The sequence below is a fragment of the Lissotriton vulgaris genome, chromosome 7 (genome assembly GCF_964263255.1).
Source record: "Lissotriton vulgaris chromosome 7, aLisVul1.2, whole genome shotgun sequence".
Lineage (NCBI taxonomy): Eukaryota > Metazoa > Chordata > Amphibia > Caudata > Salamandridae > Lissotriton > Lissotriton vulgaris.
In genome coordinates this window covers 213,856,653-213,880,290 of record NC_141695.1, presented here as the reverse complement: position 1 = coordinate 213,880,290, position 23,638 = coordinate 213,856,653, and positions in this window count along the sequence as shown.

Genomic DNA, 23,638 nt, shown 5'->3' with positions numbered 1-23,638 from the left:
TCCATACCAGTGATCCGGCAATTTGAAATAAGCCTTGTTTCCACATATATAATAAATTCAGGGAAACACAGGTTCTGACCCATTTTTTAAACCCCAACCTCCAATTACCTTGTAATTATGTTCACACTCGCTGGAACCGATGAATACATTGTTATAATAACTAGTCTTTTCTCTATGAAGACAGAGTTTCCCTTTCCGTTCAAAATCCAGCAACAATGCAGGACTAGCTTCGCCTTCTGAGGTGCTTTCCATATTCTCTGCCCATCTAGGGATTCTATCTTTTTCATCATTGGCCTTTTTCTGAAATCTCTCCCTCCTTCTTTCTGCCATCTTCAGAAACATCTTTTCCTGCTCTTGCAAGGAACAGGTCAGATTATTTTCTCTAGCTTCATTTAAGTCTATGTCACCTATGGTCAGGAAATATTCTCCCATATAACGGGTTACCTCGCTTCTAATATGTACAATGTTCAGGTTTCCTCGAACAGGAAGTTCTGAAAAGATTACGTCAGTGTTTGAGTAGTAGTACTGTAAAGTGCTTCTATAGAATAAGCTTGCTAATATACTACAGGAAATTCCGTAGGTCAGGGGTAAATGGTGATATGTCACGCTTTCAGCTACAGAAGTAGGTAGCTTCATGCATACGTAACAATCTTCTATTTCCATAGCTTGTACATAGTGCACTAAAAGATTAGCAAAGACATTTAACTGAGTTCTGTTTTTCATTTTGTGAAAATGTAGTCCACCCTCATCTGATGCATCTAAGTCCATCCGTTTTTGTTTTGGTACAGCAGAGTTGTCACGTCTTTCTACACTTTGTGGTGTTTCTTCAGTCGGTAGAGTTTCTGTGTCTAGAGTCTCTGGGTTAGCGGGGTACAAGTTAGGGTCTTTATTTATCATAAAGGGTATAAAAACTGTTAGTCCTATCCATATTATTATCAGTACGGCTATACTACAAATACATACTTTACAGCAGGTTTTACAACAACTAAATTTGGATCTTCCATTTACACTTGAATCAGACATTGTGGCTTACAGGTGGGTTTTCCAACCCCTCTTTGTTTTTCTATACCAGAGGCTTACTCAGGCTTGCCTCACGGAGGGTCTTCGTCAGAGCTCCGATCAGTAATTGACTCTTCGTCACTTTTGCCACTGTTGTTGGGTTCGTCAATTTCTTCCAACACCAAGTAAGTCCATTCAGGGCTCCGATACAATTTGTTTTGTTTCTTTACTCGTGAGCTTCGTCGGTTAGACTGGACTCGGGCTTCTTTCCTTTCACTGGCAGCCCTTTTTCGATCTGCTAGTTTTTCTTCAACTGTCTTGATTCTTAGTCTCAGTCTTTTTATGTATCGGGGTTCACTCTTTTTCTTGTGGCTCTGAGTGGTCGAGGAAACTTGACCTTCCTCGTGAACTCTCTTGTTTTCGCTTCGTTGTGGCCCTCTTGTTGCGTCAATGTCTATTTCCCTTCCTGTCTGACTAGTTCCAGGTCTTTCATAAGTTTCTTCTGCCTGGTCTCTAAACTGGCCTTGTTCAGGTCTACTTTGTATTTGATCTTTATTTTCAGGTGATCTGGACTCTGCTTCCTGAACACGTTCGTCTATTTCTATCTGTTCCTGTTCATGCACTTCGATCTCTTGATTTTCTTCCGCATGAACCTCAGCTTTAATCACTATCTGTCCCTTTCCAGTTTCTGGAGTTTCAGGAGGAGTGTCGATAACCTGGTCTGTCCCTACTTGGCCTATTTCCTGATCAGGTTTGTTGTGGGTTTCGATGACCTGACCTTCTTCCTCTAATTCTGTCTCACCTTCCCTATCCCACTCACTATCTAGGTAAGAATATTTTCGGGTTCTTATTGGATCAAGAACTTGGTCGTCGGCAGAGAACAACTCAATGTCTTGACTTGAGCTCGGTAGTTCGATCTCAGCGGGATCTGGACCCTCTTCTGGAGTCTCCTCAGCTGCGCTACCTTCAGCTTCGGTCGCGTTTTCTCCTGTCACTGGCTTCGTATGGCTGGCATGGATCCACTTCGGTACGCCCGCACACTTCACAGCAGTTGTGGTTACAAGGATCACTTGCCTCGGCTTTCCCCACTTTGGTTTAAGGCAACTCTTCCGGGTGTGTTTCTTTAACACCACCCAATCACCAGGTCTCAAGTTATGTGCTGGAGATGTAGGCCATTCGACAGCAGTCTCTCCAATCTGGTGAGAGATAGAACGCACTTGGTCACCCAGCTGCCTGCAGTATTCTAGCACTAAATCATCAGAAATACTTAGCAGTTTGTGTCCAGGTACCCATGCCTGTCGCATTACTCTTCCCATTAGCACTTCATGGGGACTTAGGCCTGTTTTTCGGTTCAGAACACTTCTCAAACTCATCAGCACAAGTGGCAAAGCTTCTATCCAGTTCATTTTGGTGGAATCACACACTTTCGCCAGTCTGGACTTGATGGTGCCATTCACTTGTTCAACTATTCCAGAAGCCTCTGGATGATATGCACAGTGCAACCTTTGCTCCATTTTAAATGCTTTACAGAGTTCCTTGAGGATTTCGTTAGAAAAATGCCCACCTTGGTCTGTTTCAATAGTTTCTGGAATTCCAAATCTAGGTATCAACTCTCTAAGTAATAGTTTGGCTACAGTTATGGCATCATTTTTCTTTGCTGGGTAGGCCTCCACCCATCTAGAAAACAGGCAAACTATGACCAGGACGTATCTGTATCCTTTGCACATGGGCAACTGGATAAAGTCCACCTGCATCCTGATAAAGGGGCCTTCTGCTTTTCCAATCGTACTTTGTTCCACTACTGTCCTTTTTCCTGCATTGAATTGCTGACACACTAAGCACCTCTGGCAAAGTTTTTCTGCTGTGTTCCTGAATTTTGTGTTACGGAATACCTTGTTAAACATGCGGCACATGGCATCTCTCCCAATATGTGTGTCCTCATGTATAATCCTAGCCATTGGGGCTACTAGACTGTCTGGTAATACAGGCACACCAGTTTTGTAAACCATGACACCATCCTCATCTCTTGGTGTACATTCATCCCTTTCCCACCTGTCTTTTTCTTCTTGTTCTGTTGCCTGTTGCATGTCTCTCAATTCCTCCCAGGTAGACACACTTTCAAACATCATAAGTTGGCAGCTGCTTCCACCTCCCCATAATTTGATTTTGAGGGACATCTTGTATCGGGAGCAGTATTGGGCAATTTGGTCAGCGTATCGGTTTCCGGCTGTCACATCATCATTTCCAGATCTGTGAGCCGCACACTTGACCACAGCCAATTCTTGGGGTAATTGGATCGCTTCCAGTAAGTTCTGTACCACCTTTCCATTTCTGATAGGGGTACCTGAGGAAGTCATGAATTCTCTTTGTAACCATAGTTGGCCGAAGTCATGAACAACCCCATAACAGTACTGGCTGTCAGTATAAACAGTTATCCTTTTGCCTTTCCCCAGTTTACAAGCTCTTGTCAATGCGATTAATTCTGCTACTTGTGCAGATTTTACATCGCACAGGTAAGATGCTTCCAAGATGGTCTCCAATGTGACTACAGCATAGGCAGCACTCAGACCTCCATCCTCATGTCTTAAACATGAGCCACCTACAAACATCATTAGATCCTCATCAAGCAAGGCTATTTCTTTGATATCAGGACGTGGCTTGGTGCTAAATTCAGTTAGGTCCATGCAGTTATGCTCAACTTCACCTTCTTCAATATCTAGGGGAATGGGCAACAGTGTTGCGGGGTTCAAAATATTACACCTGGAGATGATTACATTCTCAGCACCTATTAGAATTCTCTCATACTTAGTCAGCCGACTAGGGGTGAGATACTGGGTCTTGGTTCGGGTCAGTAAGATCACAACAGAATGTGGAACATATACAGTGACAGGATGTCCTATAACAATGTTTTCACTCTGTTCTAGACTTGCACAAGTAGCAGCTACTGCTTTCAGGCATCCGGGTAATCCAGCAGCCACTGGATCCAGAGTGGCCGAAAAGTAGGCCACTGGACGCCTAGTCAGTCCATGTTCCTGTGTTAGGACTGAGAGTGCACAATTGTCTCTTGTATCACAGAACAGTTCGAAGTTCTTGGAATAATCTGGCATTCCTAAGGCAGGGGCTGAGCACAGGCAATTTCGCAATTTTACCCAAGCGTTCATGCTTTCATCATCCCAACTAACGGGATCTTCCACTCCCTTCTTGGTCATTTTTATCAAGGGTTTGGCTAGAGCTGCGAATCCTACAATCCATTGCCTGCAGTACCCTACAACTCCTAGGGACATTCTTACTTCTTTCTGGGTTCTGGGTAGTTCCATTGCTCGAATTATTTTGATCCTCTCTGTAGTAACTTTTCGGATCCCTTTCTCTATCTGGTGCCCCAGATATTTCACTGAGTTTTTACAGAACTGTAATTTGTCTGGCGACACTTTATGTCCTCCCTTGCCTAGGTGATTCAACAAGGCAATGGTATCAATGACAGTCGGTTTGACTTTTGGACGCCACCAGAAGGTCATCTATGTACTGTACCAAAACAGACTCCTTTGGCAGTACTAACGATTCAAGGCATTTCTTTAGGATCTGGTTGAAAATCGATGGACTTTCAGTGTACCCCTGGGGGACACGATTCCAGACATAGACGTGGCTGTCAAATTCAAAACTAAAAAGGAATTTGCTTTCGGGATGCAATGGGATGGAAAAGAATGCATGACACAAGTCAATGACGGTGAACCATTCCGCATTCCAAGGAATCTGATACAGTATCACTGCGGGGTTGGGCACAATGGGACAGCAAGGTACAACAATTTGGTTTACCTTGCGCAGGTCCTGCACTACCCGGTACTTTCCGCTAGGCTTTTTAATTCCAATTATGGGCGAATTACAGGGACTGCTCATTACTTCCTGTATGATGTTTGCTTCAAGCAACCTGTTTATTTCAATTGCGACTCCCGCTTTTACTTCTGCACTCATTTTGTACTGTCTGGTTCTGGGGTAAACAGCATTTGATTTTATTGCTATTTTAACTGGGTCTACATTTGCCATTAAGCCTACATCTCTCCCAGTGAAATCCCACACTTCAGGTACCACCTTTAGCCTTGAAACCCTCTGGGTATGTAGTGCGCTATATAAATTCTATGACTTGACTTGACTTGACTAGTTCTTCAGGTAAGTCTTTAATGGACAGGAGTTTAATTTCTGTGTCTGGTTTTAGTAACATCAGTTTGTACAGGCTATCTTCATCTGGGGTCTGAATTTCGACACCATTTGGTGTGCAAAAGATGGTACAGTTCATTTTGCACAACAAATCTCGTCCTAGCAGGTTCACAGGACTGGAGTCACAGACCACAAATCTGTGCATCTCCTTGAAATTTCCAATGGAAATCTCCATGGGTTCAGTTACTAGAGTACTGATTATTTGATTTGAAACACCCACTACTTGGATGGCTTCTCCAGAGAGGGGTAGGTTAGGAACATCCACAGTTCTCACAGTGGAACGGGTAGCACCAGTGTCCAAGAGAAAGGTGACGTATTTTCCCTCAACCTTTCCTTCGATGTATGGTCCTGTCTGGTCTACCGGTAAGGAGGCGCCAAGTACGCACTCCTTGTCCTCCCCCCTCAGGCCCCGTCAGTATTGATCATCACAAAGGAAAGAATCGTTTAACAAAAACTGTGAAGCTGCTGCATTCCTTTCATTCTCTCCTTCCCACACCTCGGCCCTTTCATTCTGCTGAGCCTGATTTTTATAATTTTGTCTAGGAGCGTGAGGCAACGGAGGCTGCTTTACCTGTGGTTGGTTCTTCCGTGTCCCCTCTTTCTGCACCTGTGGATTTAAACCATTTACGGGGGCATTACCAGCCAGCAAATGTGGACACTCGTCTCTCCAATGCCCTATCTGACCGCACCCGTGACAGGGGAATTTTTTCATAGCCTCTTCCCTACTCTTACCCGGGGTTTCCCTCCTCCCCCAGCAGTGGGATTTTGTGCATTATTATTATTCAATTTACTTAACTGTTTTTCTTGTTGTTCCGCCAATTTTACTTGTGCCCACATGACCTTCTCCTTAAGGGCTTTCTTCTTGTTTTCTATCTCATCCTCGCAGTACTTGGCATACTTGAGGACATCATCTATGGGCTTACCTTGCCAACTGATTTTATTATCTCGAATCCACTGGGATATTTCAGGCCTTAATCCTAACACGAATCGGTAACTGAAATGGGTCATATCCTTCATGTCCACATTATCGATTCCACTGTAAGTTTTGAATACCTGCAGTAACCTTTCATAAAAGGAGTGGACGGTTTCATCACGCTCTTGGGTAGTTCTATCTATCCGGGTCCAATCAGTTTCCTTTGCGGGCACCTTTTTCTTCAGGTATTGTATGACTTGATCATACTTCCTCATTACCTCGGGTGAGGGAGCTCCGGTTTTGGAGTCTCTCTCATATTCATCACTGGGCCAATCAATTTCAATTTTGCATTCGGTCCACAAATCTACAGGCACCACAATGTCGAAAAACCCGTCCAGGTCTTTCAGAAGACATTTCTGAACCTTTATGAAACGTTCGACCTGTCTGTACCAGTCGACTGGTTTCTCTCGCAGTTTTGGGAAGTCATTCGTAAAGGACACAATATCTTGTCTGGACCAAGGGACATGGACATATTTTCCCCCAGGTACTTCTCTCATGGGACATAATTTTTCTGTTGGCCCTACTTCTTTTAGTACGTATTCTGAAGTCTGGGTTTTAGCCCTACTATCTTCCTTTTTCTTTGCCCACCGGGTTTTCCATTTCTCTACATCTCCCCATTTCTGTAGGATTTTCAGTAATTCCTTTATTTGGGTTTGTTTTCCTGACACGTTCATGTTTTCTAAGTCTTTGTCAGAAAAGTCTGCTCTGTAAGATTTCTGAAGGACTCTGGAGCGACTAACATCAATTCCCATGTCAGCGGCAGTGTCCATTAATCTCTCATGGAGCAATCTAGTGTTCCGGGTAAGGTTTTTGCTGATAAACAGTAACTCGTCTTCACTAAAGGAGTTTAACCTGTCCAATCCTACATTACCGGCCATTAGTTCTTCTATTTCTATCCTTAGTTTATAGATTTCTAAGGGTTTCGGTTGGGGTGTGTCCTTTTCTAACTCTTTGGTCCATCTATCCAATTCTTCTGGAGAAACTACAGTGGCACTCCTGACCCCTGAAGTGGTTTCAATCAGGACCTCTTTTGTCCTAGCCTGATTTCTTGCCCTTGGTACACTGGTTCCAGGTTCCCTAATAGGCAGATCCATTAAGGAGATCACAGACTCGCATTCACTTTCTTGATCATCGACTATGAGCGGCTCTTTTCTTGGGGGAGGAATAATAGGGGTTGGTACAATTGGAGTTATAATAGGAGTTCTTGGGCTAGTCAGTCTATCCCCATAAAGAGGTATAGCAGGACCAATAGTTACTGGGATAGTCAATGAATCCGGACTGTGATTTATCTGGGCTATGGTCTGAATTAAATCAATTCGCTGTTTGTTCAGGGCTTCCTTTTCTCGCTCACGCAAAACCCTTTCTGAAGAATTGTCATGCATCACTTGGGGTACCAACGTAGGGTAGATATTTGGGGCAGTCGGAAGGACCAAACTTGGTCGGTCTTCCCCAAAAGGTTGGTAATTTGGGACTGCGGTGCTAGGTCTGCAAAACCCATCACTATCACTGGCTTTACTTTCCGTGCCCGTTACATCTGTCTCACTGGCCCTTCTACATCTAGGATATTTAGAAAACGGGTTTTGTGAACTCAAAGATTCTGATTCCGCAACATAGGGAGGTGGGTTTTTCATCAATAAATCCTCCAGGTGCTCATCTTCGGAGTCCCCCATAGCCATGAGGTGTCGGCTTTTCTCCGTACACTTCCCTTTCCCCTCTTCGAGTACCCCAAACATGGGAAACAGTCCCTCAACCATCATATTCTGTCTCCACTGTTGCATCTTTTTCTCTTTAGTTTCTTTTTGGACCTTTGGATACCACTTACTCACTCCCTTATCCATTCGGGGTCTGTCTCTTTCTAGAGCTTCAATTTCCCACTCTTCTAATGCTTCATATTGGGTTAATCTAGGTCGGGGATGCAATTCATTCATTCGGGTTCTTAAGTTAAACAGGATCCTACCATTAAAGGTACCATTAAGGGGAAATGCTAAGACTCCATCGTCTTCTGTGTACCTCACCCAATTTTCCAACCATACACAGGTATGGTACCCTTTATCAAACATCATGAAGGAGGCGGGAGTATTTGGCGGTGGAATGATCACACCTTCCCTAGTTCGTATGGGCTTGTCTTTCTTGAAATCGTTTTTAATCTTTTCGGCAAACGACAATTTTCTCTTTCCTCCGTACATATTGTAAAGTCTACCTCTTAGCATCTGCTCCCTATAAAACCCTAGATTCTGAGGATTAGGCAAGAATTCAGGATACCACATACACCTTTCCAGACTCGCTTCTAACTCGGCTTGATTAATTTTGTTTACCTTTGTGCTTCCAATGCTAGCGCGACTTTTATTTCGCGACAACCAATCAACACAGTGATTACAAAAGCCCTTGTCCAATGGGTGCGCGGCCTTTCGCGAGACGCGGTCTCACGCTCCGGCACTCACCCCTCCTTTACAATTTCAGCTTCACTACACGCCCGCTGTCTTGACCAATACCAGCGCGGCACGGAGTGACGTCAGAGCAGCCTTCCGACTGACTCCCTCCTTCACAAGGTAACGGAAACTTTGAATTTTTCTTAAAGTGCAAGTGCTAAACTTAGTCAACAACACGTAACGTTCGCCGCTGTGTCTGAGTGTTCTAAAAAGAGAGAAAGTTCTTCTTTCGCTACAAGTAAACCACTTCTGTCTACTTTTCATTCACTTCGGGTAGACTTCTCTGCCTAACCTCTCACACGAGCAATATAGAACCTGCTACTCTCCTGACTTATCCACTTCTTTCCGGGATATATACTAAGTCAGGCTTTCACCAGCGGACTACCTTGCTTACCAGTCAAGCTTCGGAGACCCTATTACTCCTTCCGTATGTGACCCTTACTAGGTGATATCACAATGGAAGTTTTATGCAAAGGACTCGTAGCTATCAATTATTCAAATACAAAAAGAGAATCCTAATTAGCGCTTCCAGTTCTTCCTAACCATGCACTAATAACTCACAACAAGCGACCTCATCAGCTAACTGGATTCTGCCCACCGTTAGCTATAGACTTCCCCGGGGATTCGGACTACATAAAACGCTCACAGACAATTTTGTTAATATTACATATAATACTTATAGCAGCAATACAAAATCATTTAAACTTAAAAAAATATTTTAAAACATTTGCGCAATATTTCAAGCAATACAATTAATATTGAAACTCTTAGCAGCACATTTTTATTTTCACGGTTTATTTGTTTACTATCTTATCTACCTATCTTAACTAGTCCTAACCATAGCTCTGCTACCAGAAAATTACTGATAGAGCGCGCAGTTCACCCGTGTCACTAGTTTACCAATTTCCACGCACTGGGCCCTGGCATGCATACGATGACTGTGTTTGCGTGAACCGGGTGATTTTCTTACACGCTACTATGAGTAATTCAGGGGGTGACTCTCTCACCACTTACTATTCATGTACCTGACTTACCACAGGCACATTACTCCTGATGGATTCAGGAGCTAGCAGTGGACAGGCAGCAAGATTCCTAAGAAGAGTAGAATACCTTATACATTCCGTACATTTAATAATACTTGGTGATATGTAATGACCACAGACACCTGATGGAGTTTTAAAAGTTTATAAAGAGAAGTTTAGAATGAATATGCCATGAGAAAAAGGCAAACACAAATCAGAACATCAATAATCAGGATCAAAGCCAAAATGTAACTATAGATTTAGGCAAGCTCCATAGAGTACTAGGGAACATTACAGAGTATGAGCATTAGGGAACATGCTATATCAGTAAGAATTTAAACTAAGGCAGGGGACATGAGAAGGACCTTCTATGAGCACGAATATTTAAACAACTTCCTAAACCTTATGCTATTCTTACTTAAGTTCACAGCAACCATACTAAAGGGAAGGGATAATGGAACAAGCTATCATAAGCAGTCAATTTTATAATATCCTAAAGGTAGGGAAAGAAGTGGAACATTACTAATAATCAATTGCATAAAAGTCACTTTTATTGATGATAGGAAAATACCGCAGGCAAGAGTGCTTTATTAGGAAGAGGAAAAGGTAGGAGTAAAGTTTAGACAGACACCCACACTGTATAATTACCTAGGACGGGAATAAGGACCAACCCTGGCCACGGGTCAGCTTGGAAAAGGCGAGGACAGGGACCCTCAAGGATTCAGAATGCCAGTAGGCGAGCAGGTACAGCTCATGGACAGTCAGGACAGGATACCCCTAAGGAGTTGGGTCAGGACTGGGCTCATCAAAGGGCACGACCAACACCTGCAGCTTCGGATGCAACGCCTGCGTTACTCCCCCTCTGCACGGAATCCGCCAATAACCCCGATTGAGTTTTCGAATCTCCCAGCAAAGTGCTCCGCCAGCACTTAGGACTAATTTCCACCCCTTGGAGTTTGTGGAAAATACGGACAGAGTGCTCCGCAGCACTCAGTATCAATCACCTATAGAGTTCGTAGGGTCAGTGACAGGTCTGCTACTCGGACAAGTCGGACAATTTCTCTAAGCTAAACTAGGCTAGTTATACCGTTTTGGGACCCCTAGACCACCCACAAATGTCGCAAGTGACAAGGTCCCGATTTATGATTGGTCAGGAGAGGTGGTTAGGTCATTGTCACCTCCTAAATTCTGTGTTCCCACAATTAATATTTATTTTTCAGTACCCACCCCTTACATTCCAGTTCCCAGGGTATGAAAAAGGTGTAAAACAATAGAGCACACACAAGACTTTACATTTGTATCAATTTTAGGTACAGCCAAATTCTCTTCCCAGTGCATGGAAGATGTTCTCAGGCGCATCTCAGCTTCAGGAGCCAGCTGGCTTGGTTTTGCTTCTGCGCGGTTCGGCTTCTCCCTCATCACGTGACAGGGTTGTGGGAGGTTTCAAAGATGGCGTCGCTCCCCACTCCCAGGCCCCAAATACGCGGTACATGAAAAGTAAGCGAAAACAAATTAGAAACACAGAAAAAGTGAATACACTGTATACCATGAAAAGCTTCACTACACCCCTTACTTTGTAATATCTATAGCATTAAGGGTTAATGCGGGAAAGACAGATATGCAAAAGCAGCATGAGCTAGCAGAGAGCATGGTTAAAGTCAAGCGGCCATATTTAGCAACAATGCGCATGAGCGAAAACATCCCTCCAAATTGCGAGTGCGTCACATCACGTGGGTATGACCGACGCATGCGCAGACTGGATTTCTGCGAAGCGGCCATTCAGTAGTGCAAGCATCATTATAATTAATAAACATAGATGCGAGCTTCTCTCGGGCACCCGCGTGTATTGGAAAAAGTGAAAATTAAGACGGACAGGATTGGTTAATGCTTATTAAAGGTTAGACGAGGTTCATGAATGAGAGCAAGTCGCTTTACATGCGAATCCTTGCTCCATCAGTTCAACAACTAAAGCATATCCTTTAACAAATTTCGCATAGTATTCACTTAACTCAAGAAAAGAGCGTAAAGCATCCTTGTCCTGAGGCTTGCTGGCATTTTCAAGGTTGCTAATGATATCTTTTTTAGGAAAAATCCCTTCCTGAGTAATTTTATGACCTAAATAGTCAATTTCTTTAACTAGGAATTTACATTTTTCCTTGCTCACGGTCATGCCCTTACTGCTTAGAATCTTTAAAACTTTTTCCAAAGTGACATTATGCTCATCAATTGACTTAGCAAAGATTAAAATGTCGTCTTGAAAAGACTGAACACCTTCAACTCCACTAAACAAATTTTCAATTAACTTTTGCAAAACACTGGCAGCAGATGCCAGGCCAAAAGGCATCCTCAAGAATCTAAATAACCCAAACGGAGTTATAAACGCCATCAGATCTCTAGAATCCTGATCCAGAGTAACTTGATGGTAGGCTGCCTTCAAGTCAAAAATGGAAAAAAAAATCACTCCATTGACAGCAGCCAACATTTCTTGTATTCTAGGCAAAGGATAAGTTTCCACCACAATGTTTTTATTGAGAGATCGAAGATCTACACACAGTCTAATTTCTTGATTCTTTTTAAGAGCGATAACGATAGCCGAAACCCATTCTGAGCTATCAGTAGGTTCTATGATACCTTGAGAACAGAGAACATCCAAATGTGATTTGAGCTTGTCCCTCACACCCAGAGGTACCATACGAACTTTATGTTGTACAGGTAAAGCTCCTTTTTTAAGTTTAATCCTGTGTGAAAAACCTTTGACCTCACCTACAACATCTTCAAAAACATTTTTATACTTATTCAGAATGGAAGACAGAGGATATTCCAAAGAAACATTGTTGACAGACATTTCTCTCAACTGAATTGGACGATCTGATCCTGGGTATAAATTAATGCCAAGTTTACCAAGATCATACCACCCAACAATATTTTTTCCATCAGTTGCAACATAAATTTTGGTAAAAATGACACAGGTCTCAAATTTTAACGAATCTTCAAAGAAATCTAACATTTTGATGTCAAAATTACCAAAAGCTTTAGGATTGATATCAGATTTAGCAAGTTTGACACCTTTCCATTTTTCATAAAAGAATACATCTGATAAGATAGTCACCGGTGAACCAGAGTCAGCCATAGCTTCAAAGGCAATCTTACCAACATGAACTATCCCTAAAGGAGCTTTGAAAGGAAGAGAAATACTATTTATGTGACTATCAAAAGAATCATCATAAATAGTGATGACTAAATTCTCCAAATCATCATTAACATAAGAAACATTACTAACAGTGGAATTAGACTTACCACCTTTCCTTTGAACTCTACATAAAGATGTAAGATGGCCAATTTTACCACATTTAGTACTTTTTTTTTTAAGTGCGGGACAATCTGGGCAGTTCGCCAAATGTGCTTTTGAGGCACACCTAAAACAACTTAAAACTCTATTGGTTTGAAAATTTCCCTTACTACGCATTCGAACAGCACAAACAGAAGTGCCATTAGTATTCTTGTTTTCATTAGCAGCAATGACCTTAGATTGTTGTTATTGTTATTTTAATTTTATACCGCGCCTAATCACCTGCAGGCCTCTAAGCGCCAGGAAAGATGGAATAGGACAATAACACAACAAGGTCAGAACAAAAGATCGCATTGGATTAAGCCATGCTCAGGCTTCTCCTGAACAGTAGCGTTTTCAGACTCTTTCGAAATTTTAAGAGGTTTCCTTCCTCACGTAGCCCTCCAGGCAAGTTGTTCCACAGCTGGGGAACCAATACCGAGAAGGCTCTGCCTCCCTTCGTCACTAGCCTGTACCGAGAGCAAGTCAACAACTGCAAGTCCGAGGACCGAAGTGATCTCGTCGGGCAGTACAGTTGTAGGCGCTCCTTGATATAGGCCGGAGCCTTACCATAGATGACCTTATGGGCTGTACACAGACTCTTGAATTCCACTCTCTCTTTAATTGGAAGCCAATGTAGGTTTTGTAGTAGAGGAGTGGCTCTAGACCTCCTAGGGAGTCTAAAAATCAGTCGGGCAGCATCATTCATTAGAACCTGAAGCCTATTAGTAAGGGTTTTCGGTAGGCCAAGATAGAGGGCATTCCCATAGTCGATTCTGGAAATGATAGTGGCAGTTACTATTGAGCGCATCATGGGCTCTGAAAGGATAGGGGATAACTTCCGCAGTTGCCGGATGATATTAGTACAGCTGCCTACCACCGACGCGATCTGAGGCGCCATCGATAGGTCAGCATCCAACCGAATCCCCAAGCTTTTTACAGCCAGGCTTGGTTTTGGGGCCGGGCCCAACTCCATGGGCCAGTAGAGGTCACTCCAAGGTGAGAGGGTGGATGGTATAACCAAGATCTCAGTTTTGTCAGGATTGACTTTTAAAAGGTTATCTGTCATCCATCGTACCGTGAACCTCAGGATGTTCTCGGATTGGAGTTGTGCGGCCGAGGTGTCATTTATACTTAGCAGCAACTGCGTATCGTCCGCATAGTTGAAGACTTTACAGTCCATCGCAGCCAGCGCAGCGATCAGGGGTTGCAGGTATAGGTTGAATAGAAGTGGGGACAGGGCCGACCCCTGCGGTACTCCACACTCTAAAACCCCGACCTCAGATGTTTCATCCCCCAGTTGTATCCTTTGGGTCCTGCCTGTAAGGAAGGATTCCAACCACTGCAGCGCCGAGCCCTTAATCCCAAAGCTCTTCAATCTGTCCAAGAGCAGGGTGTGGCTGACAGCATCGAACGCCGCTGATAGATCTAATAAAATCAGGGCGCTCGCTTTCTTACAGTCAGCCCTACCTCTTAGTTCGTCCAGCACCGAGAGCATCACCAACTCGGTGCTGTGGTGTGCTCGAAAACCTGCCTGTCTATCGTGGAGTAGATGGTGAGATTCCAGATAGCAGGACAGGGACTGAAGAACGTGTTGCTCAAGGATTTTTGAGAGAAAGGGCAGCTGGGAGATGGGTCTGTAGTTCTTCAACACAGCGGGATCTGACCCCAGCTTTTTCAATAAGGGTCTTACCCGCGCCTCCTTAAGTTCACTCGGCAGGTATCCCATGTCTAGCGATCTATTAAGGAGAGAGATGATGTATTCCTCCAATAAGGGACGCGCAATGCGAAAGATCTCAGGTGGGCAAGGATCAGCTGGGGAGCCAGATTTAATTTTACACATCAGTTGTTCCAAGATTAGTGTATCCATCTGTGGGAACATTCTAAGAGAACAGTCGCTCGCCTTATTAGATGTTAAGGCAATTGCAGTCCCTGTTGCCACCATATTCTCTATCTCCTGGACAATGATCTTCACCTTCTCCAGGAAATAGGTCTGGAAGGTATTACAATCAAAAGGGGGCTTAACATTATCAGGCTTCTTACTCAGCTCAGCCAAGATTTTAAAGGTTTCTTTCTGGATATTAGTGGCCTTGCTTAGGCGCGACTCAAGATAGTCCGCTTTAGCTTGAATCATAAGTTTTTTATATTGGTGGAGAAAGGCCTTATAGGTATCCCTATCAGTATCCTGCTTGGATTTCCTCCACAGCCTTTCTAATCTCCTTAGCTTGGTTTTGGTTTCCCTTAAGAGCGGAGTAAACCAGGGAGCTTTCCCAGAGCCCTTGATTTGCTGTGTTTTCACTGGCGCTATCTGATCGATGGCCCGAATCAAACATCTTGTTAGATCAGAGTAGTCTCGGTCCAAATTACAATCTGGCTCTAAAACCTGGGGGGGTTCCAGATGTGCCTCAGTCAGGGCTCTCAGATTGACTTCAATCCATTTCCGGGTTTTCCTGAAGCTATGTGAGTTATGAACAGCCCCATTGCTAAGGGGGACCTCACACGAGACCAAACAGTGATCCGACCAGACACAGGGCGCTGCCTCACTAAATGTTAGAGTGGCATCGGTGGTCCACATAAGGTCAAGAGTGTGCCCTTTTTCATGCGTTGGGGTATCCACAATCTGTGTGAAGTCCAATGCGGACATTAATGTGTCTAACTGGCGCATAGGTGAATCCCAGGTGGGCTTATCCCAATGTAAATTAAAATCCCCTGTAACCAAGATTTTTGTATATCTTGACCTAAGGTCAGATATAATAGGACAGAATAAGTCAAAGAAGGTAGGGGTTGCCTTCGGCGGACGATAAACAGACAAGATCACCCAACACACATTGTTTACTGTGACCTTTACCCCAAGAAGATCGGCTAAGTCAATCGTCTCAGTTAGTATTTTTTCAACCGTCATGGTCTTCCTATACAAAATAGCTACCCCACCCCCCCGTGAGCCCCCTGGGCGGTTATGCCACATTATATCATATCCGCTTGGTACAGCGGCGATGATATCCGGTAACGAGTTCTCATCTGTCCAGGTCTCTGAAAGAGTCAGGACATCGATGTCACTATCCTGAAGCATATTATATACCTCCAGATGATGGCAGTGCAACGAGCGGGTATTAAGGCTCGCTATTTTTAACGTGGAACATTTATTCAAGGCAGGTGTGACCCCAACATTCCGAAAGATACTGTACTTTTTAAGCAACAGCAGGACTGCTTGGTCCAACATGGGCTCGCCTCTATTCAAAGATTTAAGCATTTCTGAGGAGTAAGTGCGACGATAGCCAGCCGTCCCAGCCCCTGCGCCCGCCTGTGCGCAGACGGGCGCAGACGGGCTGGACTCTGGCGTGACTCCGGCGATGCTCCGGCGTGCCTGCAGCGCGTGCCCGCTGCGCGTCAGCATGGCCCGTTTTAAATACCGGTCTAGCGTCCTTGCGACGACTAGACCGTGCGCAGCTTCTCTAGGCCGCCCCCCCCAACCCAAGATGTCCGCCGCAGTGCTGTCTGTCGGGAGAAGGACCCGCTCCAAACGCGGTGAGTTTTACAATTATGGTGCAAGTAAGTGGATTCTTAGTTAAGAGCCTAAAAGCGGCAACAATACACAACAAATAAACAAATATTCAGCGATTTTAAAATTTCCTTGTGTGAGCTCCTGTGAGCGCGCTGCACTCTGTAGTGCAACTCGCTCCGTTTGTCCTAATGGTTTTCAATCACAGGCCACCTAGTTTGCCCCGTTTAAATACCGGTCTAGCGTCCTTGCGACGACTAGACCGTGCGCAGCTTCTCTAGGCCGCCCCCCCCAACCCAAGATGTCCGCCGCAGTGCTGTCTGTCGGGAGAAGGACCCGCTCCAAACGCGGTGAGTTTTACAATTATGGTGCAAGTAAGTGGATTCTTAGTTAAGAGCCTAAAAGCGGCAACAATACACAACAAATAAACAAATATTCAGCGATTTTAAAATTTCCTTGTGTGAGCTCCTGTGAGCGCGCTGCACTCTGTAGTGCAACTCGCTCCGTTTGTCCTAATGGTTTCCAATGATGACTCAATTGATCTTTCAATCCCTTTGGCCAAATCAATTACTTCTGCCAAAGTAGGATTACGACAAGCTAAGAGTCGTTCTTGTACTTTTTTAGCTGCACAATTAAACACAAACTGATCCCTTAACGCTGTATCAACATAGGCACCAAAATCGCAGTTTGCAGCTAAAACCCTCAGAGCTGCTACGTAATCTACAACAGATTCTTCAGCGGATTGTTTCCTCTTATGAAAAGAATGCCTTTCAATCATGACATTAGGTTCATCTTCAAACTGTTTCTCAAGTCTAGCCACAGCTTCAACACAAACATTCCATCCATCACCTCCCTCAATTGGTGGCGCAATGGGTAAAAGGTTCTTGAAAATTTCAATAGCAGCTGTGCCTAAATAATTGAAAAGAATGGCTTTTTTCCTTGCAGCAGAAAATCCAGTACCATCAATGGCAACAATGTAGTTATCAAAAGTTTCAATCCATTTCTTCCACCTTAATTTCGGTTTTCCTGGAATTTCCAAAAGATGGAGGGTTGATTGCAAATCTGAGATGTAGCCATAACAAAGACTAAAACAATAAAACTCTAATACTTTTTTTTTTAAAGTGTGCAGAATAATGGGAAAGAGAAATAAGAAAATTAACTTCCAATTGTGTGCAAATCACAGTAGTAATAAAACTGCAACATGCACTTGAAAATAATAAAGTGTGCACATCACTGAAGTAAATAAAGGATTGAAGAAAATATCCAGCTTACCACATTTCTACTTCCCGAAATGTATACTTCAAGAAATATGTGTATTTTAAATAAAAATGAGCGAATCACTGAATTTGCAAGTAAAACTCAAAGAAAATGGTAATAAACAAGGAGATAAAGACGTTGCAAGTAAAACGCTGTTACAGTGCTTGACAATCGTCGATGCTGTGATGACAGAACAGCTGATCATGTGAAAATCACTCCGAAAATGGCCGCGACGTTGCGTGCTACTCTGAGCTCCAGATGAGCAATGCGTTTCAGGAGTCAAAATGGCTGTGACGTTACGTGCTATTAAGCGCTGCGTTGCAGATGAGCAGTGCGTTCCAGGAGTCACAGACGTCATCAAACTGGAAGCACACAGGAGCGCGAGCGGACCAACTGCCGTAGAGACGCTTCAAAGAAAGCGAGTCGAAATCCTTAAAGTTTAAGGAAAAAACAGTACCTTGTGGGTCACAGCGTCAACAGCTCCCATCAAACTGCACCAGCTCTCATCAGACTGCACCAGAAAAGATCGCACCGTAGGTCCGTTTCTTTTTTTTTTTTTTTTTTTAAATCGAAGAAAGTAAAAGACGCTCAGCAACGCAGTGGGTCCATAAATTATTAAATAAACCTCGTCGCCATTGTAAAGAGCGGAGGAGGCAGTATAAGTTTAAAGTAGGATTTATTTAAGTTAAATCCAAGGACCCACTGGAGCACAAACCAAAGCGAATAGATCAGATCAGCTCCAACCGCTTCCCTGATCTAGAACTCAGGTCCACCACAACATTCTCCATTACATGAGTAACATTCTTAATACATATAACAATTCGAAAAGTGACATCAAGGATAATACAAGAAAGAGAAGAAGGATATTAACACACAGGCTTGACGACAGGAGACTTCCAGATGAGGAGCGACGTCATCGAGCATTCCTTGGTTTTCAGGAGAAACCAACACAGCAACAGCGAAGCCAGGCCAGGTAAGAGACGTCACAAGGCCTTTACTTGAAGCAGAAAGTTGTTGTTACAGTAGGCCTAGAATTTTAAAAGTACAACTGTAAAGCCATGAAGTAACACATTGAAGGTAAAACTATCCACAAGGCGTGATCATTACTCACGAAAATAAATCCAAGGAGATTCCAAATTCGAATCAATTTAGCGCTACAGCAGAGAGGGTTCGATGGGGAAACCTGTGGCCAAATAATTTCTGTCCCCACGCAGGTACATGCATTTCACACTACATCCAGCAACGTCACATGTAGTATGTAAAATGTAAATGTAGTAGTACTTGTATAGCGCACAAATCGACCCAAGGGGGTATCTAGGTGCTTGTACGCATACCGCTGTGGAATCCTTCCTGGCTTATCCCTGTGAGGTGCCCACTCCTGGGTACCCCCAAGCATCCTAGGGTTTTGGGGCCGTTGTGGAGATTAAGCAAGCTGTTGCCCAGAGTTGCAGAGTGGGACCCATGATTAGAATAGGCACCAAGGCGAGAATTATCAGGTCCGAGGAAATTGAGCCCAAGACCCGCAGAGGCAGGAATCGAACCCTGGTCCCAGGCTAGACCTCTGCATCAGGGTCTGCCACTCTAACCATTGAGCCACACTTCTCCACATGTAGAAAGAAGCCAAGGTATGATCCAAGCACATGTTTTGCTGAACGGTTGACAACTGTTCCAATGCAACGGGGTAGAGAAATGGAAAGTCCAACAGGAACTGGCACTTATGTGGTAGTGCGACCGATTGAGTGGTCACTGGTGGGGCTCAGGGGTGCCAGCTTCCTCAAATACACAGCTTGTAAGTTCTCATGAAGTTCCTTTTCCTTGAAGTTTCTTTAGGCTTCATAGACCATTATACATTGAAGTAGCACACAGAGGTTCTTCTCAAATCGTCACCAGTGTTAAATTCAATGATATCTCATAGATAAGTCATATAGAAAACAAGTTATTGGTTTATTTATCAGGTTACAGGTTCAAATATAAGTTATAGATGATAGTAAGATCTATAATATGCCCCTCCAGGAGCAGCCTTCATCCGCTCAAACTGACCTCTCCTCAAGCACAAACACTCTGAACATTCCAATGACATCACCATTGGCAAGGCAGAGAACAAGAATAGGGAGGATGCATTAACTAACAAGTAGACTATAAGAGCTTAGAAGTGCCAGCCTGCAGACGGCTTGCTGAAGGTGTCGGATATGGCAAGGATGAACCACTTAATAACTACGACAAATGCTAACACGCCGCTCTGGTGGCTGAGAGGCATACAGGGTTCATTTACAAACGATAGACAATTGTAAACTATGAAAAAAATTAAAACTAACTTTTGTCCAGCGATCAAGGCAGTGTGAGAAATGACCTGCTGCTGATATCAAAGGTGATGAATTTACTAGGCTCTAGAGAGGGATTACTGAACACTTCTAAATAGAAACAAGTTAACATGGCGGGCCAGGCTCAGGTGAATGGAGGCCTAGGGTTGCACACCCAGTGGCAACAAAGACAATTTCTTATGTCACCTATGTACAGCAATGGCCAAATCCAGAAGAGAAAATATAAAAGTTGCAAAGGTTTCCTTACCAACCATACCAAACACCTTGCGTGGCTGTCTATGGCTTAGTAAAAGCAGAGTGAAGATATGGCTTGGCAGTTCGGGCTGGACTGTTCCCATGAGGCACAGGGTCAGACTGATTTGCATATAGCCATGTCTGAACTGGGGTGGCAGAGTGGGCTAAAGAACGGTGATGGATTAAACCCAGATCTTTTGACTGGGTGTGAGTGTTGTATTGATTCAAATGCTCCGTCCATCACCACCCCGTTTTGTACCGCTTTTGGCCGCCATAAGTGTGGCAGGGTATGCTCAGACGTGAGTCCCTTGCTCACTTTGCCACTGGATTCAAGCAAGCCAGGCTGAAGACGGCTGGAATGTCAGAAACCGGTCCTCGGTAGCTTGTTTCCGGTCCAGGGAAGACATGGCTTGAAAGTTCAGGCTGGACTGTTCCCATGAGGCACAGGGTCAGACTGATTTGCATATAGCCATGTCTGAACTGGGGTGGCAGAGTGGGCTAAAGAACGGTGATGGATTAAACCCAGATCTTTTGACTGGGTGTGAGTGTTTGTTTGATTCAGATGCTCCGTCCATCACCACCCCCTTTTGTACCGAGTAACGCAAGGCAATGCAAATAGATGCCTAGCTTTACTCTGAGTTGGGAAGACGTTCCTTGGTTGGAGCATGGGCATTGCTATGCTTCCACCCATGGATTTTGACATAATCCCAAGTTTACTATGGTTCGTGAACCTGAGATTGCGTCAAAATGCTACACCTCCGCAACAGAGGCGTTACAAGGAGAAGTATCTTTATTTCTCCTCATTATTTCCACTTTCTACATGTGCTGCATTCTTCACTAAACGTAGACAGAGGAAAATGCCTCTAAGGATTGCTTTTGTGCAGGAAGGTGTAACTTCCTTCCTCAAAAATAATCCTGCCTGTAACGCGCACACCCTTGCACAATGGTGCACGAGGGCCTGCGTTAGAGCTAGATGGCACTCAGTGTGCCAGCACAGGGAGAGAGCTGGCATGCGTCATATCTTAGAAGATGTGACACATTTCTGCTCTCTCCCTGTCACACAAAGCAGCACACCAGCAGGCCCACAGAGGAAGTGACACCAAGAAAGGGGTGCGATCTGATCTCACAGTTTGGGCTTTATCACTCTCAGGCAGTCTCTGTTTTTGCAGACTGCTTGATAGTTTATCTTTTCTCTGCCCTCTTTGGTTTGACATGAAAAGCTGGTGCAAGCATATTTTCCACCTTACTGTGTAATTTGAGCACAGTAGCGTATCACCACCATATACATATTATTTCCAGTATAGAATCTATAGTAGGGAATTTATAACGGGTTAAAAAGACATCAGTGCTCTAAAGTTTCCTAGCTCCATGCATAAGTAGCTCATCCTGTCTATGTTTTACCTTTACATTTAACCCATTTTAAAAGCATGACTATAAGTCTCACAATGCAAAGCAAAAACCTGAACTAAATGAGCTGGGACCTGCGGCCAATAGTATGTCCATTGATGTAGGCTAATTGAACACCCTCCCACCATGCAGTCTTATAAACCCTTTCAAGAATATGAAATAAGTCTCTACAGCAGTGCTTAATTTGAGCCAGTGGTTGCCGGCAGTGCTCACCGACACTCTTTTTTGGGGACTGGCACTCATTTTTGCTTTTCGGACATTTCCCGAAAGCAAACAAGGGAATAATGCACAAAGGAGAATGAAGGAGAAAGAGAAAGATGGTAAAAAAGTCACAAAAGGAGAAAGCAGAGACGGGCGAGAGTGAGACAAACAGGTAGGGGTGTCAGGAACTCGATTAAAGAGGCATGCGGTGGATTCCAGACTATGGAGCCGTGGCATTTGACGTGTTGGTGCCCGCCACGGGCTTCTGAGTAGAGCTTGTGGCACCAGCACTTATTCTTTTACAAATGAAGCACTGCTCTGCAGAGACCTACAGCTCTGAGTGTGTCAGTGCCCTCATGTTTGCCAATCCTATACATGACTTGCTAATGTAGTCTATTCTTTTTTCTTTGCATTCTGGAACTTGTAGTGTTGGATATGATATCCGGACAAAATATCATGTTTTTAATATGATCCACAAATATCATGATGCAGGAATATCATTGAAAAGAATATCGAGTTTCTAAGGTCAGTAATATCAATGTCACAAATATATATGTTATTATTATTTTTTACAAAAATATCTATGTTGTTTCTATTGTTTACAAAAATATCTATGTCCAAATATCACCAAATGCGATGCAGTGCGCACAACGAAATTTGTTTTATTTATTTAAATGTTTACTTACCTGTTAAACTCCGTAATCCATACATTACTACCCCCCACCCTGCCCCTCCTCCTCCAAACGTCACCGCCCGGCCAGTACTCCCACTACCTGCCGCGGCTGCTATGTTGTTAATATCAGTGTAAAAATATCTATGTTGCCAATATCATTTACAAAAATATCATTGTTATTGATATCGTTTTTGTATTCTCTTTATGTATTTTAGTATATGTTTTAATTGTATATGTTATAAATTGTTTGTGTAATTTTTGTTAATGTTTTTTAATATAGCTTGTTAATTTATAATTGTTTTAAAATGTAATTTAATTGTTTATTGTAATTTTTAGGGCTCGCCCCTTTCCTATTCCGCAGGAATAGGAAAAGAGCCCTAATGCAGCCAAACCATACTTCAGGCCAAGGGCTCTCCAGCGGATTTTGGGAAGTGCACGCCTCGTGCACGAGCTTGCCTGAGTCTTCTGCCTATCAGCCAGACTCTGGCTCTTCAAAGGCTTTGCTCCCCGCCCCCCACCTGCACTTCATGGCCGCTTGTTGCATTCACAGCTCTCCACTTTCCTGCTTTGTTCATCTTGCTAAAAACACCTACTCCCCTCTTCCTCTCTCCCTGCAGTCTCGGCTGCACTCCCTGACCTTCCCTGCCCTCTCACCCCACCCGCACCCCTCTGCATTCCACTTGCCTCCCCACCTGTCCTCATTGCAGTGCTCTGTATAGCATACTTTCTTCATGTTCTCCCTCTGCCCACACTAATTACTGAAGATACTTTTCCATGCTGTCCACGTTCTGTGGTAATGGTGTCCCTTCCGGAAGGTGTGGCATGCGTGGGTTATTCTTCACTCGTGGCCAGGGATCATACTGTACAGATAGACGCCTTCCGGTTTGGGAGTTAATTACATGGCCCCAGAGCTCTGCAATGTCTGTCATCCTGATTTTATGTGTGTACACAATTGTGCACGCAGGCCTCCATCCACAACTCTCGCATAACAAGAGTTTAAAACACTGCATCTGCTGTCAGGGGCACAATTAGACACAAACTTTAGTGGGGGACTAAAAATTTGAACGGGGACGGGCTTTCTAC